This window comes from Balaenoptera physalus (genome assembly GCF_965194825.1).
Source record: "Balaenoptera physalus genome assembly, chromosome: 4".
Lineage (NCBI taxonomy): Eukaryota > Metazoa > Chordata > Mammalia > Artiodactyla > Balaenopteridae > Balaenoptera > Balaenoptera physalus.
In genome coordinates, this window is record NC_138891.1 from 66,776,744 (window position 1) to 66,795,271 (window position 18,528).

Sequence of the window (18,528 nt, forward strand, 5' to 3'; positions counted from 1 at the left end):
ACTGTTTGCTGAGATGTCTCTTTTCCACATCTTATTTGTCTCTGTCTTGCCGGCCCCAGCCCCAGGGTGGAGTGGTACTTAGTTGATGCTCAGCAAATTCGTGTGTGAGTTCACCCCTTCCAAATGCCTCTATTCAGAACACTGCTGTTCAAGATTTATTTCTCGGGCCAGTCGCATCCGTATTACCTGGGACTTGTTAAAAATGGAGACTCTCAGCCCCACCTCCGAATCTGCATCTTAACAAGTTCCTGCAATGATGTGTGTGTACCGTAAGGTTTGAGAAGCACCACTCTAGCGCTCACCTCCGCTCTTCTGGGCATATGTTTGTTCACAGGCAGCCCTTCCCCGTTCTTTCCACTGGTAGGAACCTCCTGGGGGTGGACCATGGGTCTGCACTGATTCGGACTGGCCGGGTTGGCCAACACAGTTTGTTTCACAGCTGCCGTCTCACCTACTAGAGCCTGTGTGGCTGCCGTTGCTTTTGGCTGGGGGGTGGATGTGATGGTGGAAGGAGTGAGCCTTTAACTAGTACCTGTTGTGTGCCAGTCCCCGTGCCAAGATCTTTACACACATTTTCCCAAAGGTGAGGCGTGATGATCTCAGCCAGAGAGGACATAGGGATCTTTAAGGTCTATGATTCTTCTTTTTTTCCCCCTTGAATTCTTTTTTTTTAATTGAAGTATAGTTGATTTACAATATTGTGATAGTTTCAGGTGTAGAGCATAGTGATTCAGTATTTTTGCAGATTATATTCCATTAGGGTTTATTACAAGGTAATGGGTACACTTCCCTGTACAGTGAATCCTTATTGTTTATCTATTTTATTTATAGTAGTTTATACCTGTTAATTGCGTACCCCTAATTTGTCCTTGCCCACTAAGGCCAGTGATTCTTAACCTTCAGAATCAGCCAGAGAATTTTAAAGATATATACATGCCCAGCTGCCTCTCCAGTCCTGAATCAGAATTTCTGAGAGCTAGCCTGGTCCCGAGTACTTAGAGAAAATTCCCTAATTTTTGCCGGGCTTCCCTGGTTAACGAACCAACAGTCTAAGCCAGTATCCAGTTGTGCAGATGAGGAAAGTGAGCCTCAAAGAGACCACTGAGCCTCCGGGATCAGCTAGAGTTTAGTCCGAAGCCAGGACTGGATCCCGTGTCTTCTACCCGAGGACGCAGCCCCTGAGCTGCTGACGGGTGGGAAGTAAACTGGGTGAAGAGGAGGCAGACGTGTCCCAGGGCGGCGAGTGGCTCGGCAGCCTGACTGTAGAGGACAGACGTGGTCACGTGCTGCTCTTCCCTTTCGTCCCTACCTTTGCCCTCCTTCCTGGTGCCGGCGTTTGGGGCTGTGATTGGAGAGGCTTGAGGACCGTCCCCAGCTCCAAGTGGCCGAGGCAGCTGCTGAGGCATCTGATGTCCTTCCCTCTGTGGAGTGGTGGGTGGACAGCACCCTTCAAGGCAGTAGCTCACGGATCTGTGTTCCCCCTGACTTTTCACGGTCCTCTCGGTGCCAGGGTTTTAATGAGAAGTGTGGTCAGCCCTTGCTTTCAGTCCTGCCAACTAGCGGCAAACAGAACGGGATGCTGGTTGAGGCTTTGCAGAGACCTCCTATGGAAGGGTAGACGGGCATCACGGAGAGGTCAGGGGTGCGATTAGCACTCTGATGATGCGGCAGGCCGGAATGGGAAACAGGAATAGAACCAATTACCATGATAGCTGCTCTTTATTGAGCGCTCACTGTGCTGGGCACTCTGCCTGAGTTATATTTCTGTTACTCCTTTAACAGCCATGAGAGGCCTGGGGTTTGATGCCTTCTCCCAGGTGGCAGGCTGGAAGGTGAACCCAGTTCTGCTTGATTTTAAAGTCCACGCTCTTAGTTGTCACGTGACACTGCTTCTGCAGCTGGTGCTGTGCTAACCCTCTCTCACCTGCTGCTCCTAGGGATTTAACCGGGAAGCCCATGGAGATAGATTGAACTCAACATTTAAGAATACGTGGTAAAAGATATCAAAAAATGAGCGAGGAAAGACTTCTAGTCGTTGGAAGTGTTCAAGGAGAGCCTCTTGGCGGGAGACTGTCAGATGGGGATTGGACTGACCAAGATGTTGTAAATCTAATTGGAGGATCTAGTCATAAAACAATAAAAAGTACATCATGTGAAAATGTATAGATTGATCACTGAGAGGTGGTGAATTTTTGATTTTATAGGGCTTACTTCCAGCTGCGAGAGCTGTGATGTGGTGGTTTCCTGAGTGCCTCCAATGCACCAGGACTGTCAGGCTCTGGGGTTTCCTGGGTGTGAGGACCTGCCCACAGGGAGCTCCCCATCCAGTAGGGGTGGGAGGACACGCTCCCATGAAAAGCTCAACTACCCAAGAGCAGATAGTGTGGGGAAAGCGGACAAGCGTGTGCCCCACAGGCTTAGAGGAAGGGGTGGGTTCCATGAGCAGGGAATTGTACTGTTCTGTGAACAGTGTTGGACTTGAACTGGGCTTGTGAGGTTGCTTAGACTCCCTAGGATGGAGCTCATTGTATGCTGAGAAGGCAGGTCGGGCCCTGCTGTGGAGGGCCTCGGCTGATAAGAAATTGAAGAATGAGTCTCTTGGGCTTCTTCCGAAAGTTATAGTGATCTGTTAAACTCTTATTTTGCAGAGTAGTGGAGAAAGAGCGGGGGTGTCTTATCTAATTCCATTAGCACTTTCCTGTGTGGCCATTGTGGCTGGAGCGAGCAAAGCCCACCTCTAAGGATGAGCAGGGGTGAGCTCGAAGGAGAGGTCAGGCAGGGACCTGTCAGGAAAAGGGAGCTGTGTAGGTAAAGGTGTGGATGAGACTTGGTTACCTCTGTGGCCTTGAGGTGTGTAAGGGTCCCACATCTCTTTGCTCTCCTTGATCTTGACCTGGATTCAGTGCCTTGGTGTGTGGCGCCAGAAAGAGCTGGGAAATTCCCAGTACTTTGGTCTCCTTCTCTCCGTCTGGTATCTTCTAGTAATTGAAAGCTGAAGAAGCTCTTGGATAAGTTCCTTTTCATCTCTATTTTTCCCCCCTTATCTTCAGCATGAAATAGATTCCACTGTGTATTACTAACCGATCAGGTGCTGTATCTTCCTCCCACCACTTCCAGCTGGGAGAACTGAAGTGTGTTTTAGCATCTGTTAGAGTGGTCCAGGGATGCTGGCTCATGGGAGATGTGCATTGCTGCCCGTGAGGAGGCTGGGAGTCAGGAGTGGATGGTATGGTTTCTGCTGTGTCAGTACTTGTTCAGTTATTTGCTTGTCTTTGGCCTCCTATTAGGCTGAATATTTTGAGGGCAGCCTCCCTGTGTTTTCAGCTGTGTATCCAGGCACTTAACACAGCATAGTGCCTAGATGAATTAATTGCTCAGTACATTTTTGCCAGAGGTATGAATGAAGGACTTCCCTCGTCTGCCTTCGTATACTTATGACCAATGTAAGTTACTTCTCACCTCCGGTTGCAGTATAAGACCATTAAGGGTAGGTGAGGGAATGCCTGGGAAGTCCCCTTAAATTCATAGGCTGGAAAGTTTTGAAGAATTCATGGAAAATTCTCATGGGAGTATCTGGGTAGCTGGTAGCCAGGTGGACACTTGCTAATATGTAGCATACTTACAAACATGGGCCAAGACTTGCAAGGCACAGCTATATTTAAGTAGCTAATCTCAGTACCAACCTTGGTTCTGACTTCAGGATGTCCAGATAAAGGGCCAGGAGTGTCCATGTGCCTACAAGAAGGGTTGGGGTAAGAGGAACTGATCAGTGGATGTGATATAGGGAGAACAGTCCTCAGGCTGTATTTTTTTTAGTTGAACACCAAACTCTAGATTTCTTTTTTGTACAGGATAACAAAGCAGTGTCCCTACATCTTGGAGTTGCCACATGTAATGGGGAAGCTGGTGCATCCAGTAGCTGAGTTGTATCTTAAATCTTTGTTTCATGACAAGGTCACGATCCAGTCTTACCTGAAGCCTCCCCTCCCCTGTGCCTCTTCTCTTTCCCAAGCAGAGGAAATTTGGCATCACCCCTGTCAAGTTTATGGGGACAGTTTTGGGTGGATATGCAGGGAAAATTAGCAGATGGACACGGAACTGCAGAAGGCAGGCCTCCCTGTGCAGGAGAGACATGTGCCAGGCAGAGCTGCTGTTCCAGGCCACTCACCCTAGAAGCCTGACTGTATTTGGAGGGTCTCAGGTGGACGATGCTGAGATGCGAGACAAGGGCATGAAGCTGGAGCTGCTATCTCCCTTAGGCTCGTGGCGATGGAGCTCAGATTTGTGGGTTTTTGGTGGCTCATGCTGTGTGATCCTTTCCTACATAAAGCAAGGACCCTGTGGAGTGCCAAATCCTGGGAGGTAAAAGCTGAGCCAGGGCCCACATGTTGAAAGGCTCTAAATGCTGAGATGGTGACAGCTAAGGTGTTGGACCGTATGAGAGGGAGCCCTTTAAACACTGGCACAGGTGCAATGTGAAATTTTGGAAATTCCTAAAAGTGGAAATCCATGAGTTTTGCTCTGAGCTCTGAGAAAGGCTCACACATGGTCACCGGCCTCTCTCCTTAGCCCCTTTTGCAGAGGTGCCTTTTTTTCCTGTTTCTTTTGGTGGCACAGGGAGAAAAGGCTTGGGTTTTAGAGCTAGAGAAGCCTGGTTTTGAGTTTGTGCCCACGCTACAGCTCCGTGACCTTGGGAAGGTGATTTCTCTTCTCTGAGCTCCAGATTCTTCATCTGTAAAACAGGGGGAAAGCATCTTACCCTGCTGGGTGGTTGCAGGAGTGGGAGAGAAAGTCTATCAGGAGTGCTGTGTGCTCTAAATTTTGTTTGTGCTCCCCTGTTGTCTCCCTGAGGTCACGGTTCGGGTCTGACTCATCCCCACCCTCCCTGTAGCACTGAGCACATGCCTGGTACATAGGGGGTGCCCAGTAAATTGGTCTTAAGTGACCAAGAAAAAGTGATTGGGCTGATGGCTGGCATTCCCCTGGCCTTAGAAACCGGAGAGAGGAAAAAATGGTTTAGGAATGGAGTGTCAGGCCAGCAGGTTCCTATTTCCTCATTTGGGGTGTAGGCTGGGATTGCCCGGAGCCACAGTTCCTTGAGACTTGCCACCTCGGGCCTAAATCTGCTTCTTTTAATTACCTCCTTTCCAGGGAACAGGAGTCCTTGTTGTCTGCCCAGAAGCAGCTAATTATAGCTCCAACCTCCAGGCCCTGGTGCGCTTCTAGGCCACAGGACCGCACAGGCTGAGCCGTCTGTTGATTTTAGGGTTTCCTCAGGGATTCTTTACATTTTCAAGTTTGCATTGAGGTTTACTTTTTATTTTGAAGCCAGCGAAGAAAATTGAGGGACATAGAGTGTTCAAAATTTTATAGGAAGATGTTAGGAGAGAGTTAAAGAGCTTGGGGAGAGAAGGGGAGAGGGAAGTTTTTAAAAGGGGGCAAAGTGACTTAAAAAGGGAACTGGCTGTACATTTAGTATCTACACGAGAGTGTCCTTTTGTAATGATTTTCCCAAGAAGTCCCCTCCACATTCGACCTCTGTGACCTCTGGGTCGTGCTATTTGGAGCAATTCCTTTTTCCTTTGAAATATTATTTTTATTATTTTTAAAAATCTTAAATGTTGTTCAAATAAATACTCATAGTAAAAACACAATAAAATACTACAGAAACATTTATTAAAAAACCCCAAAAAACCAAGAAGAAGAATTTATTGTCCCATCTCTCCCTACCCCAGTCCCTTCCCCACTTGTAACCATTTTTTGTTTTTAATTCTTCTCGTGGTTATTATCATATCTCTAAAGAGTATGCTTATATCTTTAGTTTTTAAGTTATTAGTTTCAGGTGTTTGACTTCTGCCTTTTGTGATAGGCAAGGACGAACTCATACACACTCTGGCACCTCCCATCCCCCTTCCCAATTTTTGACAGTTGGATCATTTCTTTTACTCTCTGGGTTAGTTTCCTTTATAAATTTATATAATGTTCATTCATCTCCATTCCTTGCCATATCAACTTTTGGCAGTATCTTTTTACCCACCATTTTGTAAGATGAAGATGTTGAGATTTCTCTGTACCTTTCTTCTCCCACTTTTAAAATTTGTCAGTTATGTTTTATGTTACCTTTTGCATCTCCAGCTTTTATAACAGATACATGTCTACATGCACTTTTATACAGCTTTGTAGCCATCACTGAGTCTTCTATGCTGTGTCTGTGGGTTGATTTCAAAAACTGAAAACAATTAACAACATTTACATTATGATTTCTAGGTAAATATTGCTCAATACCGGGCTAAGTCATGTGCTGTGGTTTCATTTCCGTTTCTAGGCTTCTGAGGTCACCACCTATAAGCCACTCACAGGGGACTGAACTTTCCCTTAGTTTGCATCAAAATCTAATAGATCCTTCTAATTCTCCTCTAGTTGTTTAGAATCATTCCAGGTTGTTTGTTTTATTTCTACACTGAGACTCTTGCTTTGTTGTTGTTGTTGTTAATATTCTTGAATTTTGAGGGTTGTATTTTTTTGATTGGGCAAAGAAAATTAAGTAATTAAGTATTTTCTACCATATCCTGTATATCTTCTGTCTTTCTAACTGCTCTCCCGCCTGCTTGGAGTCTATTCTGCATTTCTTCTTGAAGTTCCATCAACTTTTTCTTTTATTTTGTACTGGTTTCTCCAAATTTGCATCATGATTTCTCACGTAGTCTTTTGTTTTTTCTGGAGTTTCTGATTGCCTTCTATTTAAACCCCTATGTCTTTATCATAGCTTCAGATATTTCCAGGCTGTCATGGAGGAGTCATGAGTCATGCCATTAGCTGTTAGTCATCATCATTATTATTCAAAAGAAGGTATGTTATTAAAATATTATCCACTAGTACTTTCTTATTCTTACTAGGCAGTTTTATGTGCTCTTTTCTTTTCTCCAATGAGTATTCCTAAACATTTTCAGGTTATTTTATAATTCTCATTTTTTTTTTTTTTTTTGTTTTTGGCTGCACCACGTGGCATGTGGGATCTTAGTTCCCTGACTAGGGATTGAACCTGTGCCCCTTGCATTGGAAGCGTGGTGTCTTAACCACTGGACCACCAGGGAAGTCCCATATAATTCTCATATTTTTAATGACCACTTATATTCCATTGGGTAGATGTACTGTTTTTAAATTTAGCCATTTACATATTTTTGGACATGGATTATTGCCAATTACCCGCTTTTCTAAATAACACTGTTATGAACGTTTTAACGCATAAGGCCTTTTTCATTCGTTTGTTTTATGAGTGCTTAGTAGGGAAGGAAAACTGGGGGACCTGTGTCATCATCTTTGAGGACGTGTTCCAGTGACTATGCTCGTGTTGGGTTCTAATAGAGTTCACCTGGCATTTCTTATTAAGGAACTTTTTTCTTTTTTTGGGAAAAGAGCAGTAGGAAGCAGGAGAGAAGTACCACCTCTGCATCAGCACGCTGAGTCTTCTTGGCAGCTTCGGGAAGATTTAGTGTGATGTATTGCAAACCTGCTACTGCTTAGAAATCCACTGAGTATCGTATCAACCTCTTTAGGTGGGTCCTCTGGGGCCAGCTGTGGCTCTGTGACTTGTGCCCATGATGCTCTTATCACCCAGAAACTTCATGTGATAATTTTCTTGGCCAAGTATTATTCAGCCTGATCCCCTGCAACTGGATTATCTCCCTTATTCACTGGGATTGTCTCTCAGTGACTGTTGCAAAAAATAAGAATCCATCTCCAAAATCAGAGGTACTCCCGTTGGGAATATTCTACAAGATCTACAGCTGCTTCTTCACAAAGTTTATAAGGAAGGGATTTGAAGAATGGCAGGAGTATTAGAATAAAGGAACCACTGTGAAGAAATCCACAGTCGCGGGAAGCCTAAAGTTTGATGTCTTGTTGAGACTGTCTTATTGTTTTATTCTCACCCTATAGCATGCGTTACTCTAAGACTTCATCAGTTTGGCAGTATTTACTCTATGGTATTTACAAAGTCTGTGTGACATACTTACATGAAAATGCAACCCTTGTTTTTGAAAAGCTTTACAATTCATTGACAACACTGATCACATGCTAAAGGACATATACCCAGTTACACTACGGAAAAATTCTGGGCTTAATGAGTTACAGTCTAATTACTTTGGATAGTGGGTGATAATATTATATTGAAGGTGATGATGAGACACACAGATCCAGAATATCACAGCTTGGAGAGGATCTGCTCCAACAGTCCCATTTTAATATGAGAAAAAGAGGACCCAGAGGGGAGAAGGACTCACTCAAGGTCATATAAGTGGTTAGTAGCAGAACCAAGTTTAGACTGCATACCCCCTCACTTCTAGTCTGTTGGTCTTTTCTTATACCATCTCTTATAATTTAAAACAGTTGCAATTTTATTTCTAGGTGTGTAAACCGTAGTTCATGGGGTTGAAAATTAGAGAAACATTCCATCATCTACAGAGATGCAGAATATTTAACAATGGAGAGAATACATTTGCCTGGAATGGAATCAGCAAGAATTTAAGCTTTGAGACACAAGGAATCGTTTCTGAGCTGAGGGAACGTGGTGGGCAAGCCAGGGTTGTATCTTAGGATATAACTGGAGCCATGCTGTTGTTAACTGATCTTTGGGGAACTTGGGGGGTTTGTTCTTGGCTAAGACACTTCCATTCTCTAGAACACAGATTCCACGTCTATAAAGTAAGAGAGTTGCACTTTATGGGCTGGGCTTTGTAGACATTTTTAGCTCTGAGCTCTGTGAGCCCATGATTCTGTGTTATGACCTATGTTCAACATGACTTGGGGGGGAAAAAAAGGACCTTGCTGAATCACTACCAGCATCACCTGCTTTGGTCTGGCTGGGAAGTAGGTCAGAGCTTGGCAGACATGAAAATGTGGTCGTTTGCAGCTGTGAGCTCAGCCTGGGCCTGTCTCGTAGACACTGGCCACAGGAAGGATCTGACGCTGGGAGGTGGAGAAGGGCGGAGGTGGAGAAGGGCGTATTTGTGGCCTTAGGGCTGCAAGAGATGGGGGTGATTGATAGGAGAAGGAGACATTTAGGGGTGAGCGGGGATTGAAGGAAGCACAGCTGGTGGCTGGTAGAGAAAGGGAACTGACATTTATTGACTGCTTATCTTGTGTGGAGCACTGGCAAATATTTTTTTTTTTACACCCCTTGCCAGCATACTGGGGAGTAGGTGTCATCATTTGGCTTTTAAGGATGAAGAGATTGAGGCTTGGAGAGCTTTAGTTGTCCACTGTTAGGCTGCTGGTAAGGGAGGGTGGAGGGAGTCAATATTGGGTCTGACTCCAAATCCTCTTTCCTTTTCACAGTCAAGTGCACCCTGCTCTGTTCTAGGTGCTGGGATATAGTGATGAAGGGGACAGGCAAAGTCCATGGCCTCGGATTGCTGGCGGTCTAGGGAGTGAGACAGACAACAGACAAGTAAACAGCTCCATGCTTTCAGAAAGTGAAAAGTGCTACGCAGGAGAATACAGCAGCTTTAGGACCCAGCGAGCGACAGAGGTGTATGTTGTGTTTTCATATCCTAGTTCATAAAATTGTGCCTTAAGGAGATGCGCTTACCCAAGGGAACCCGACAGCTCTGGATTGAGGTTCTTGAGGTTAGAATTCAGTGGTGGCCGATGTGACTCAGCTGTGTTACGTGGCGAAGTCACCTCCCATCACTCATATTGGAGAAAGTAATCCCTGTTCTTCCTACTTCACTGGATGGTGAGGGAGGAGGAAGTGAATCAATTTGATGTAAAAGGTGTTTAAAACCCTAATACGTTATAAAAATATCAGGAGCTGCTTTTAACAGCTTTGGTTAACTTTTAAAGGGTAACTTCTTACGTTTATTCACTGCCCTTTGTGTACTTTGAGGAACGGTGTGCCCTTCGGTCATCTCTGTATTCCTAGAAGGAGGTCAAGAATGAGGACGCCCGTGCAGTCTCAGGAGAGTCTGGATTGGATTTGTCAGAACTGGGGGCCGTTGGAGGCGTGGAGCAGAGAGCCGGCCTCTCGGTTGTGTCGTTGGGGGGTAAGGATGGACTGCAGGGCCAGCAGCTGGGGTCAGGGGGCTGGACTGGGCAGCTGGGGGAGGCGGGAGTCAAACTGGGCCTGACTCCAAAGCTGCACACAGCAGGGCGGTTGGGCAGCAAGGACTTACTGAAAGCCTACTATGTGCCAAGTCGTGGCTGAGGAGGGAGAACCATCCGAGACATCGTGAATCACTTGGGCATTTGCTACGAGTTTGCCCTGGGGGGCGTGTTCTGGATGCTGAGGAATCAAGTGCTTCTGATCTTCCAGGAGCACCGTAGCCAGTAATGAATACCTGTCCTGCTCCAAAAAGTATGTAAATCAACGTTTACTTTAGAGGTGAGTTGTCCCTACAGACGGAGGTGATATTTATATGTGTATAATCCCCTGTGCTGAAGGGGCACAAGCTCTGCCACAGGGAATCTTTGTGTTGCTGGATTGCGGGGAGGTTCAAGGGCTCCTAAGGGAGGGATCGGGAAAACTGAGGTGATGTGAGGGCATTTGGGGGCCTCGAAACAGAAGCTGGGCAAGGACATATTTAAATATTTTAGCAATCTGTATCGCCACATCTCTGTGTGCTGTGAATATCAGCTTTGCATGTGGTTATTCGATTATCTTCTAGTGTCATCAGTGTAATAATTGATGTGCACACGAAGCACAGAGGAAGGAATGATCAGAATGGCTGCCTGGGGTCAGTGAGGCTTGAGTTGGGTTTTATAATATGAATAGGAGTTTGGTAAAAAACTTTCTAGGAAAAAAGGGAGGACCTGGATAAGAGCACCAGTGTATGTAAGCGCAGAGGACGTGACTGAATGGTTGAAGGGCTTAAGGGATTTTATGCCCAGGTGACTGTGAGCATAGCAGTGCCATTGAAAGAGCAGGGAAGAAAGGAGGAAGAGCGCCACGCCTATTTTATCCTTCCCACGAGGGAAAGGAAAAGATCCAGGGGTAGGGGGTGTGTCGGGCAATTTTTATTTTTATTTAAGATGCAGTGGTTCCTCTTTATCCGCAGGGGATATGTTCCAAGACCCCCGGTGAATGCCTGAAACAGTGGATAGTGCTGAACCCTTTATATACTGCGTTTTTTCCTATACATACATATCTATGATAAAGTTTAATTTATAAATTAGGCCAATAAAAGATTAACAATAACAATAATAAAATAGAACAGTTATAACAATATGCTGTAATAAAAGTTATGTGAATGTGGTCTCTCTCTCAAAATATCTTGTATAAATTTAATGCCTTTTCCATCTTAACTAAGTACATATCATGTACTGTAGCCATAACTTTTGCAGTTTGAGGTGCGACAGCAAAACTAGCATGGATTTCATTTTCCTTCTTCACAATTTCATGGATTCGTTCTTCCTGTATGTAGATCTTAGGAACCTCAGCATACAATTTTTTTTTTTTTCCTTATTAAGTAGAGAACTTTTCACCTTTTATTGCCAGCATCACTACACTTGCGCTTTGGGCCGTTGTTACGTAAAAGAAGGATGACTTGAACGCAAACGCTGATACCGAGACAGTAGATTCGATAACCAAGCCGGCTACTAAGTGACTAAGAGGCACGGGATATGCTGGATGAAGGGATAATTCACTCTGGGGGCGACCGAGCAAGATGGCGTGAGATTTCAGGAATGGCCCTCAATTTAAAACCTATGAATTGTTCATTTCTGGAATTTTTCCATGTAATATTTTTGGACCGCATTGACCTCAGGTAACTGAAACTGCAGATAAGGCGGGGAGGACTGTAGTAGCTGCCCTGGGCCAGGTGTTACGCTGTTTGCAAGCATTGTCTCTAATCTCCCATTAACCCTGGGAGGTAGGGATTTTTATCCTTCCCCACTTCATGGGTTAAGAAGTCAAAACTCTGCATGTAACTGTCACAGTGTCATGCAGTGGCAGCAACAGGATCTGAACTTGGATTTGTCTGACTGCAGAGCCTGAACGGTCCCCCCCCTGCACTGTGTCACCACTGTGTCCCATGAACTCATAGTGACGTCTGCGAGGAATGGGTGCTTCTCTGGAACTTGGAACAAAACTGGGGGCAGCAGCGTTCTCATCTGCAGAATGGGGATTGGAGTCCCTGCTGCAAGCATGGGCAGTGCTCGGGGAAGAGAGGGCCTCGGTCCTGCCTTCCAGTCCCCTCAGCCTGACATCACGGGGGTGATGCTTCAGTCTATCTCTCCTGCCGTCCCTGAAACTCGGACTTGACTTCACCTCTCCTGAGACCACCTCCTGATGGTGACAGGGAGTATACTGATCTCACGGACACTGCGTATTTCTGGTCTTGTGACAGGGCTTTCTCAGAGCAAATCAGTAACTTGGTTCCTCATTAAGATTTGGCCTCTCTTGACACTTGACTTTAGGGAGAGAATGTGCTGGTTGTGCGCCCTTCATATTTCTTACTGTCCATTAATGTTTGTGTTCTCTCCCCCAACAATAAAAACAAGGAGGACAAACAAAACCAACTGAGAGGCAGCGTACCGTGGAGGGGAAGAACACAGGCATTGAGCCAGATGGCCTAGATTCAGTTCCCAGCCCCACCACTATCTACCTCTGTGTCTACCTGTGCCTCAGTTTTCTTATCTGTAAAATGGGAATAATGATAATGGTACGTACTTCATAGGGCTTGTTGGGAAGGTTATATGAGTTAATATCAGTAACAGGCTTAGAAAATTACCTGGCACATAACAAGTGTTTGTTAATCAACAACAGCAGTATTTTATAAATGGACCCTGCCTTCCATGGCCAGGATGTACTAGTGTGTTCTGGTTTCTCTTTAAAACCTCATCTTGTGCAGATGAGGGCACAAGTCTGACTTCTGCTGTGTGGTCAGCATAGAAAGGTGATGCGTTCATCTGTGTGGTCGGGTGGAGACTGGTTGTGATGGCTGGTTTGCCAGAAGAACTTTATTGGCTGTGGAAAATGTGTGTCTGAGAAATACCAAGTGGAACAAAGATTTGTCTTTTGCTAGTAGAACAGAGGTTGGATTAAGTGGCATTTACAGCTAAGTTTATATATTTAAAAATTTTTCCTGGTATTATACTCTGCACGCTGTGTGTCAATAGTTTTATCTGGCTGGGTTAATTAGTGGGTAATTTTTAATTTGGCTTTTAAACAGATCAGGGGTCACATAAAGGGAGACAACAAAAGATTTGGATTCTGGTCAACAGGGTTTAAGGCTTCGCTGTGCCACTCACATAACGTAACCCCATGGGTGACCCGCTCCCTCCACCCCTCTTCCCCTCTTCCTCCCCCTATAGCTAGGGACCTCCGCTTTCTCTTCTTCATATTGTTTCTTCCCCGCTAAAATTAGGTGCTGGATGGTCAGATGAGCTCCTTCATTCTGGGGTCTGTGAGTAGCCCTCATTCTTGGTCAGTTAGCTGCAGAGTTTTGAAGGAATTTTTTAAAAAAATCAGGTTTGTGGATGGCGACCCCGGTCAGCAGAAGAAACAAACTGATCATCTTAATTTTTTTCTCTCCATTTGGCAATTGTGCCCCTAAGAAGTCTTCATTTCAGCTTCACACCTTTTCTAATCTCCCCCAATATTTGTGTCTCACGCTCAAAAGGCCGAATGAAAGCAAATAGTTATTACCATTCTGCTCTTGGGAGTTGGGTGGGGTGGAGAAGATTTTCACTGTTAAAATCTAAGTGGTCAGTCCAATACAGGACATTTTCTGTGTCCCATCTGTTGAAAGGCCATGGAGCCCTCAACCGTACCATCTCCCAGGCTTACTCACATCTTGGACCCGCACTTTCAAGTCTCTACTTAAGGCTGGTGACCACATCTTCTGTGGTTTTTGCAAGGAGACAGGAAGAATAGTGGTACTGGAAATTAAAATACTAATGTTAATGTAGCCACACAGAGTTTTATTTGTTTTGTATGTGTGCATGTAGGCACGATTGGAGTTTATAATATGATAAGCTCATATGGTTTATATTTATAATATGGGGAAACTTCTTGGCGATACCTTGCTTCTGTGTAATACTTTAGTGTTTTCACTATTTTGAGTTTTCAATGAGTCTATGAGATATGCAGAGTTAGGCTTATATTTTTATGGTAGAGAAAACGGAAGCTCAAAGAGGTAAAGTGACCTGCTTGAGATCTATGTTAGTGGTAGATCTTCTGACCAGTGTTTGACAGAGTTGTTTTGCTCTAAGAAAATTAGAGACTGACACTGTTTTTGAATTTTGAAGGAAGAGAGGAAGTTTAGAAGGAATAGAAGTTATGCTGTTTATATTAATATTAAGCTATACCAAGGCTCCAGTCATAATATGACCCAAGACTGGAATTTTAAAGTGTAGTTGATAAAGGCAGAGAATCACAGAGACTTCAGTAATTTTCTCAATGGTATGACAGTTCATCCGTCCATCCTTCCATCCATCACCGGTCCATTCATTTCATCATATTAAAAAAAATGCAATGTGCCAGCTTCCATGCTGAGTCCTGACTCGTCAAAGTAAGATCAGAATGACATGTGACTGCTGAGGATTTAAAATGTGGCCCAGTTCAAATTGAGATGTGCTGTAAGTGTAAAATAGCAGATTTCAAAGGCTTAGTATAAAAAAAAAAGGTAAAATATCATATTAATAAATTTTATGTTCATTACCTATGAAATGAGTATGGGTATATTGGGTTAAGTAAAGTATATTATTAAAATTAATTTTTCCTGTTCCTTCTTGGCTTTTTTAAAAAGGTGGCTGCTAGAAAATAACAAATTGCAGGTGATGCTTGCGTGATCCGTCTACTGGGCAGCACTATTCTCCAAGCCTACTGCCTAGTAACGGAAGTAAGATGTGTACTCATTTCACCTTCTCCAACAACATGCCATCCCCCTTCTTTGCTTCTCTGTCTTTACACTTCTCTCTCCTTCCTCACCTTCTTTTGGCCTCTTAGCCCATTGCAGTCTGACAGAAGCAGCTCTCACGCAGGTCTATGGGGCCAAGTTCATTTCTTGTTAGCACTGCTCTGATCTGGCCTCTGTGGTATGGTCACTCTTGACCGTTCTTGCTTCTTTCATTCTTTCCCTGCATCTGTCCTCAAGGTTCCTTTGCTGGCCCTTGTCCCTGTTCACATGCAAAGCTTTGTCTTTAGCCTCCTTCTATGTCTCTGTGCTCATGACTCCTAGGGGGTTATATTGGGTTTGGAACTCCTGAGCCCCAGAGCCATATATGTAAGTGCCTTTTGGATGCTCCGATTGGAAATCTTAATGTTATCTTTTTCTCTTAGCATTGTCACCTTAGTGAATGATAGCAACGTCTGTCTACTTAGTCACCCAAGCCTGGAAACTGGGACTCATTCTGGATGCTTCCTCCCTTTACCTCACCTTTCTATCTATTCATCCTCAGACCTTGTTGAGTCAACCATGGTAACTGCTCTTCCTCACCCACTGCAGGTGACTACACCCTACCTACCCACTCCACCTTTGCTGCCCCGCCTCAGTTCAGACCCTCAGCATCTCTCTTCTACAGGGTTTCAGTAATGCTCAACTGGCCTTTGTTGTTTATTCTTTGTTTTTTATTCTCACCCTCCTCCATTCCATTCTCTGTTCTTCCAGAGTGATTTTCCAAAAAATGCAAATCCAGTCATGCCAAATCTCTGTTTTTAAAATCCTTCAGTGATTTTTGGGTAAAATCCAAAACCCTTTGCATAAAATAGAAGACTGTTGGGAATTTAGCCCCTGCCTCTTTTCATCCTCATCTCACTAATCTCCAAGACAGATCCTGTGCTCCAGAATATACATGGGATTCTCTGTAGCCTCCACGACTTAACATACTGTTTCCTTGTCAAAACATCGCTTCTCTCCCACCTTATCAGGGTAGCTCACAGGTTCCTTTCAAGACTTTGCTCTGATATCAACTATGCCTGGCATGTACCTCTGACCTCTGATAGCTCCACTTCCCCCATTTTTGGCTGTTTATTGCAGTTGGTTATCTTTCCTTGAAGGTAAGGGTTATGCCTTTCATTTCTGTATCCTCAAGTCCAAAATAGGTATGCAAGAGATATTTGTTGAACAAATAAACGCCAAAAAGAAAAGGGTAGAGATCAGGCATTGTGGAAATTGTGATGAAAATTCTAGCTGGGTAGGGATGGGAGCAGGGAAGGCCCCAGGAGAGGTGACATTTGAGCTCCACCTTCAAGTCTGGTGGCATTGGGTTGGGAGGTTGCAGAGGAGACCCTGGTGGTCATCATCAGTGTGCTGTGTTCTACAGCACACAAGAATATAGACTGGGCCCTTCCCCTGGTCAGTACCATCATCACCAGAGTAGAATAAGGAGGATAATCTCAGGAGTCCATCTGGGCTAGTGTCTGTCTTTGGTCCTGAGCTGGGTTGTATAACTGAGCAGAGCCTCCTTCCCCCAGGGCACAGCTGGCATGGAAGGTAGGCACCCCATCCTTGCTCGTGAGCTGCCCTGGAGGAAAGGAATGCAGGATGGTTGCTTGATTTTTTATCTTTGCTTGTCCTTTGGAGCTGCCTTTCTGGAGAGCAGAGAGGTGACCTTAGCAGCCAGAGCCGGAAGGAGCAAAATGAGTCATCTCAGGCCCTAATGAGGAGCATGAGAGACCCTTCCTGAGAGTGAGGGTCAGGTGAGGTCGAGCTGTGCCTGGGGTGAGTTTTGCCTCAGGGCTCCAGGTAGCACTGGAGCAGAGCTGAGCTAATTTTATCTGCAGGAGCTGACTGTGCTGAAGGGCAGGGCTTATGACATTGGCCTTATCATCCTGTGATGCCCAGAGAGCTCCCAAGGTACAGCCCCGTTATGTCTGGGCTGGTTTTTCTCCTCCTGTTTAATACCTTTTTCCATTAGGTGTTCATGTTAGCAAGCAGGACGCTGAGGTGCAGAGAGCGTCGGATTTGGTGGGAGCCATGGAGCTGGATTTGGATCCTGCCTCCACTCCTTGCTTGCCAGCCGTCTTGACCTTGGGAGAGTTATAGAATCTGAGTCTCAGTTTCCTCATTTGTAGCAATAAAACAGGACTTAGACCTGTGTCCTACGACTGCTGCTAGGTTATACACTAGGTGACGCGTAGTAAGCAGTCATTGCGTGCCGGTTGCTCTTGTAGGTGCTTTATTCATAGCGATCCACCTAATCCCCTAAACAAGCCTACGAGGAAGGTACTATTGCTATCCCTATGTTACAAATAAGGAAACAAGGACAGGAACAGACATTTCTGGAGGCCTTTTCTGTGGGGCTGCACAGAGCAGATGGGCTAGGTGTGCAGCCGGTTTGCCTTTGAGGTACTGAAGGATTCAGTGGCAGTTCTGGAAAACAAAGAGGTCAAGCCAAATAATTCTCGGGAAAGAGTCAGTAATTATGCTATAAGCGTGCTTCATTGTATAAGAATTAGAGTTTCTGTTGATCATCATCTAGTTTATGACACCTGCTACTTATGTCCCTTAGGTCTGTTTGGCTGGTTACAATAAAGTGACATATTTTTCTCCCCTTCACACAGGCAAGGGAGAAGGTCTAGGTATAGATAGACAGAGGTCTCGATCAGATCAGAAATAGACGAATGGATGATCAGTTAATTGATCTATTGTTTTGTTTTTTCCCCCCTTCCTGTGTGTTTCAGGCTTAAGTGCGGGAAAGACATTCCGCATAATTTAAGTGGAAAGGGATTAATTCGGGGAAAGAGACGCTAACAAAATTGTTGGAAAGGCTGGAGCAGTGGGAGCCAGGAGGCTACATCTATAGCAATTGAGTTTAAGAATTTATTCCACAGCTGCAATCCGGGAAGAAGGGAGATGGGATTAGGAAGCCCCTACAGAGACCTCTGACGTTTTTCTCAATGTCCTCATGGTTGGCGGCGGGACATTGGATTAGCAAACGGAACGGCATTTTGACTTATGATTGCAAGGTGCAGCTTGCCAGAAGAAGGAGCAGCAGGGGGCCTTAGCCTCACTTCCACCTTCTAAGTCTCACACAAGTGCATCTTATTCCTGGATTCTAGTTTATTAGCTTCAGGGGAGTGTGGGAAATGTAGTTTTTAGCAGTCTGCTTCTGTGGCACAGGAAGGCACTTCAGAGGGTGTAAGGGAACTTGGAGCCAATTGAGAGAATGTATCAGCCACTGACAGTCATTTAAAAATGCCCAGGGCTATTATCCCCAAATACTTAATATGTATAATTAATTATAATACTGTAATATAACTGCTGGAGTGTTCTACTTCATATTTGTTTATTTAGATAAAATGTATAACATTACTATACTTAATATACCGAACAACAGGCCATTTGCTCAGTCTCAGCCCCTGCAATGAGTTCTCCTTAGTATTGACAGCACTGGTTGATTTGTAATTTTCCAGCTCGGTTTAATCTCCTCCTGAGAGTCATGCCCTGGACAGTTGTCTTGTTTATGTAATTTGTTCATAAATGTTTATTAAACACTTGCTATGAGCCTGGTGCTGTGCTAGTTTTGGCACCAGGGGCAGAGATAAGTCATGGACGCTCCCACTGGGAGCCCTCCCTGGAAAGGGAG

The 18,528-nt window shown here is 44.9% G+C and overlaps 1 protein-coding gene across 6 annotated transcripts in view; it reads left to right on the forward strand.

The window, feature by feature from the left end:
• Nucleotides 1–18,528, forward strand: part of LPP (LIM domain containing preferred translocation partner in lipoma) — a 692,297-nt gene that overhangs the window by 27,626 nt on the left and 646,143 nt on the right. Inside the window, exon 2 of one of the 6 annotated variants that reach the window (XM_082461502.1) lies at nucleotides 9,362–9,529. The exons of the other annotated variants lie outside the window; for them this stretch is intronic. The gene's annotated coding sequence lies outside the window, so the exon portion shown is untranslated. The remainder of the gene's footprint in view (nucleotides 1–9,361; nucleotides 9,530–18,528) is intronic. 6 annotated transcript variants of the gene reach the window in all.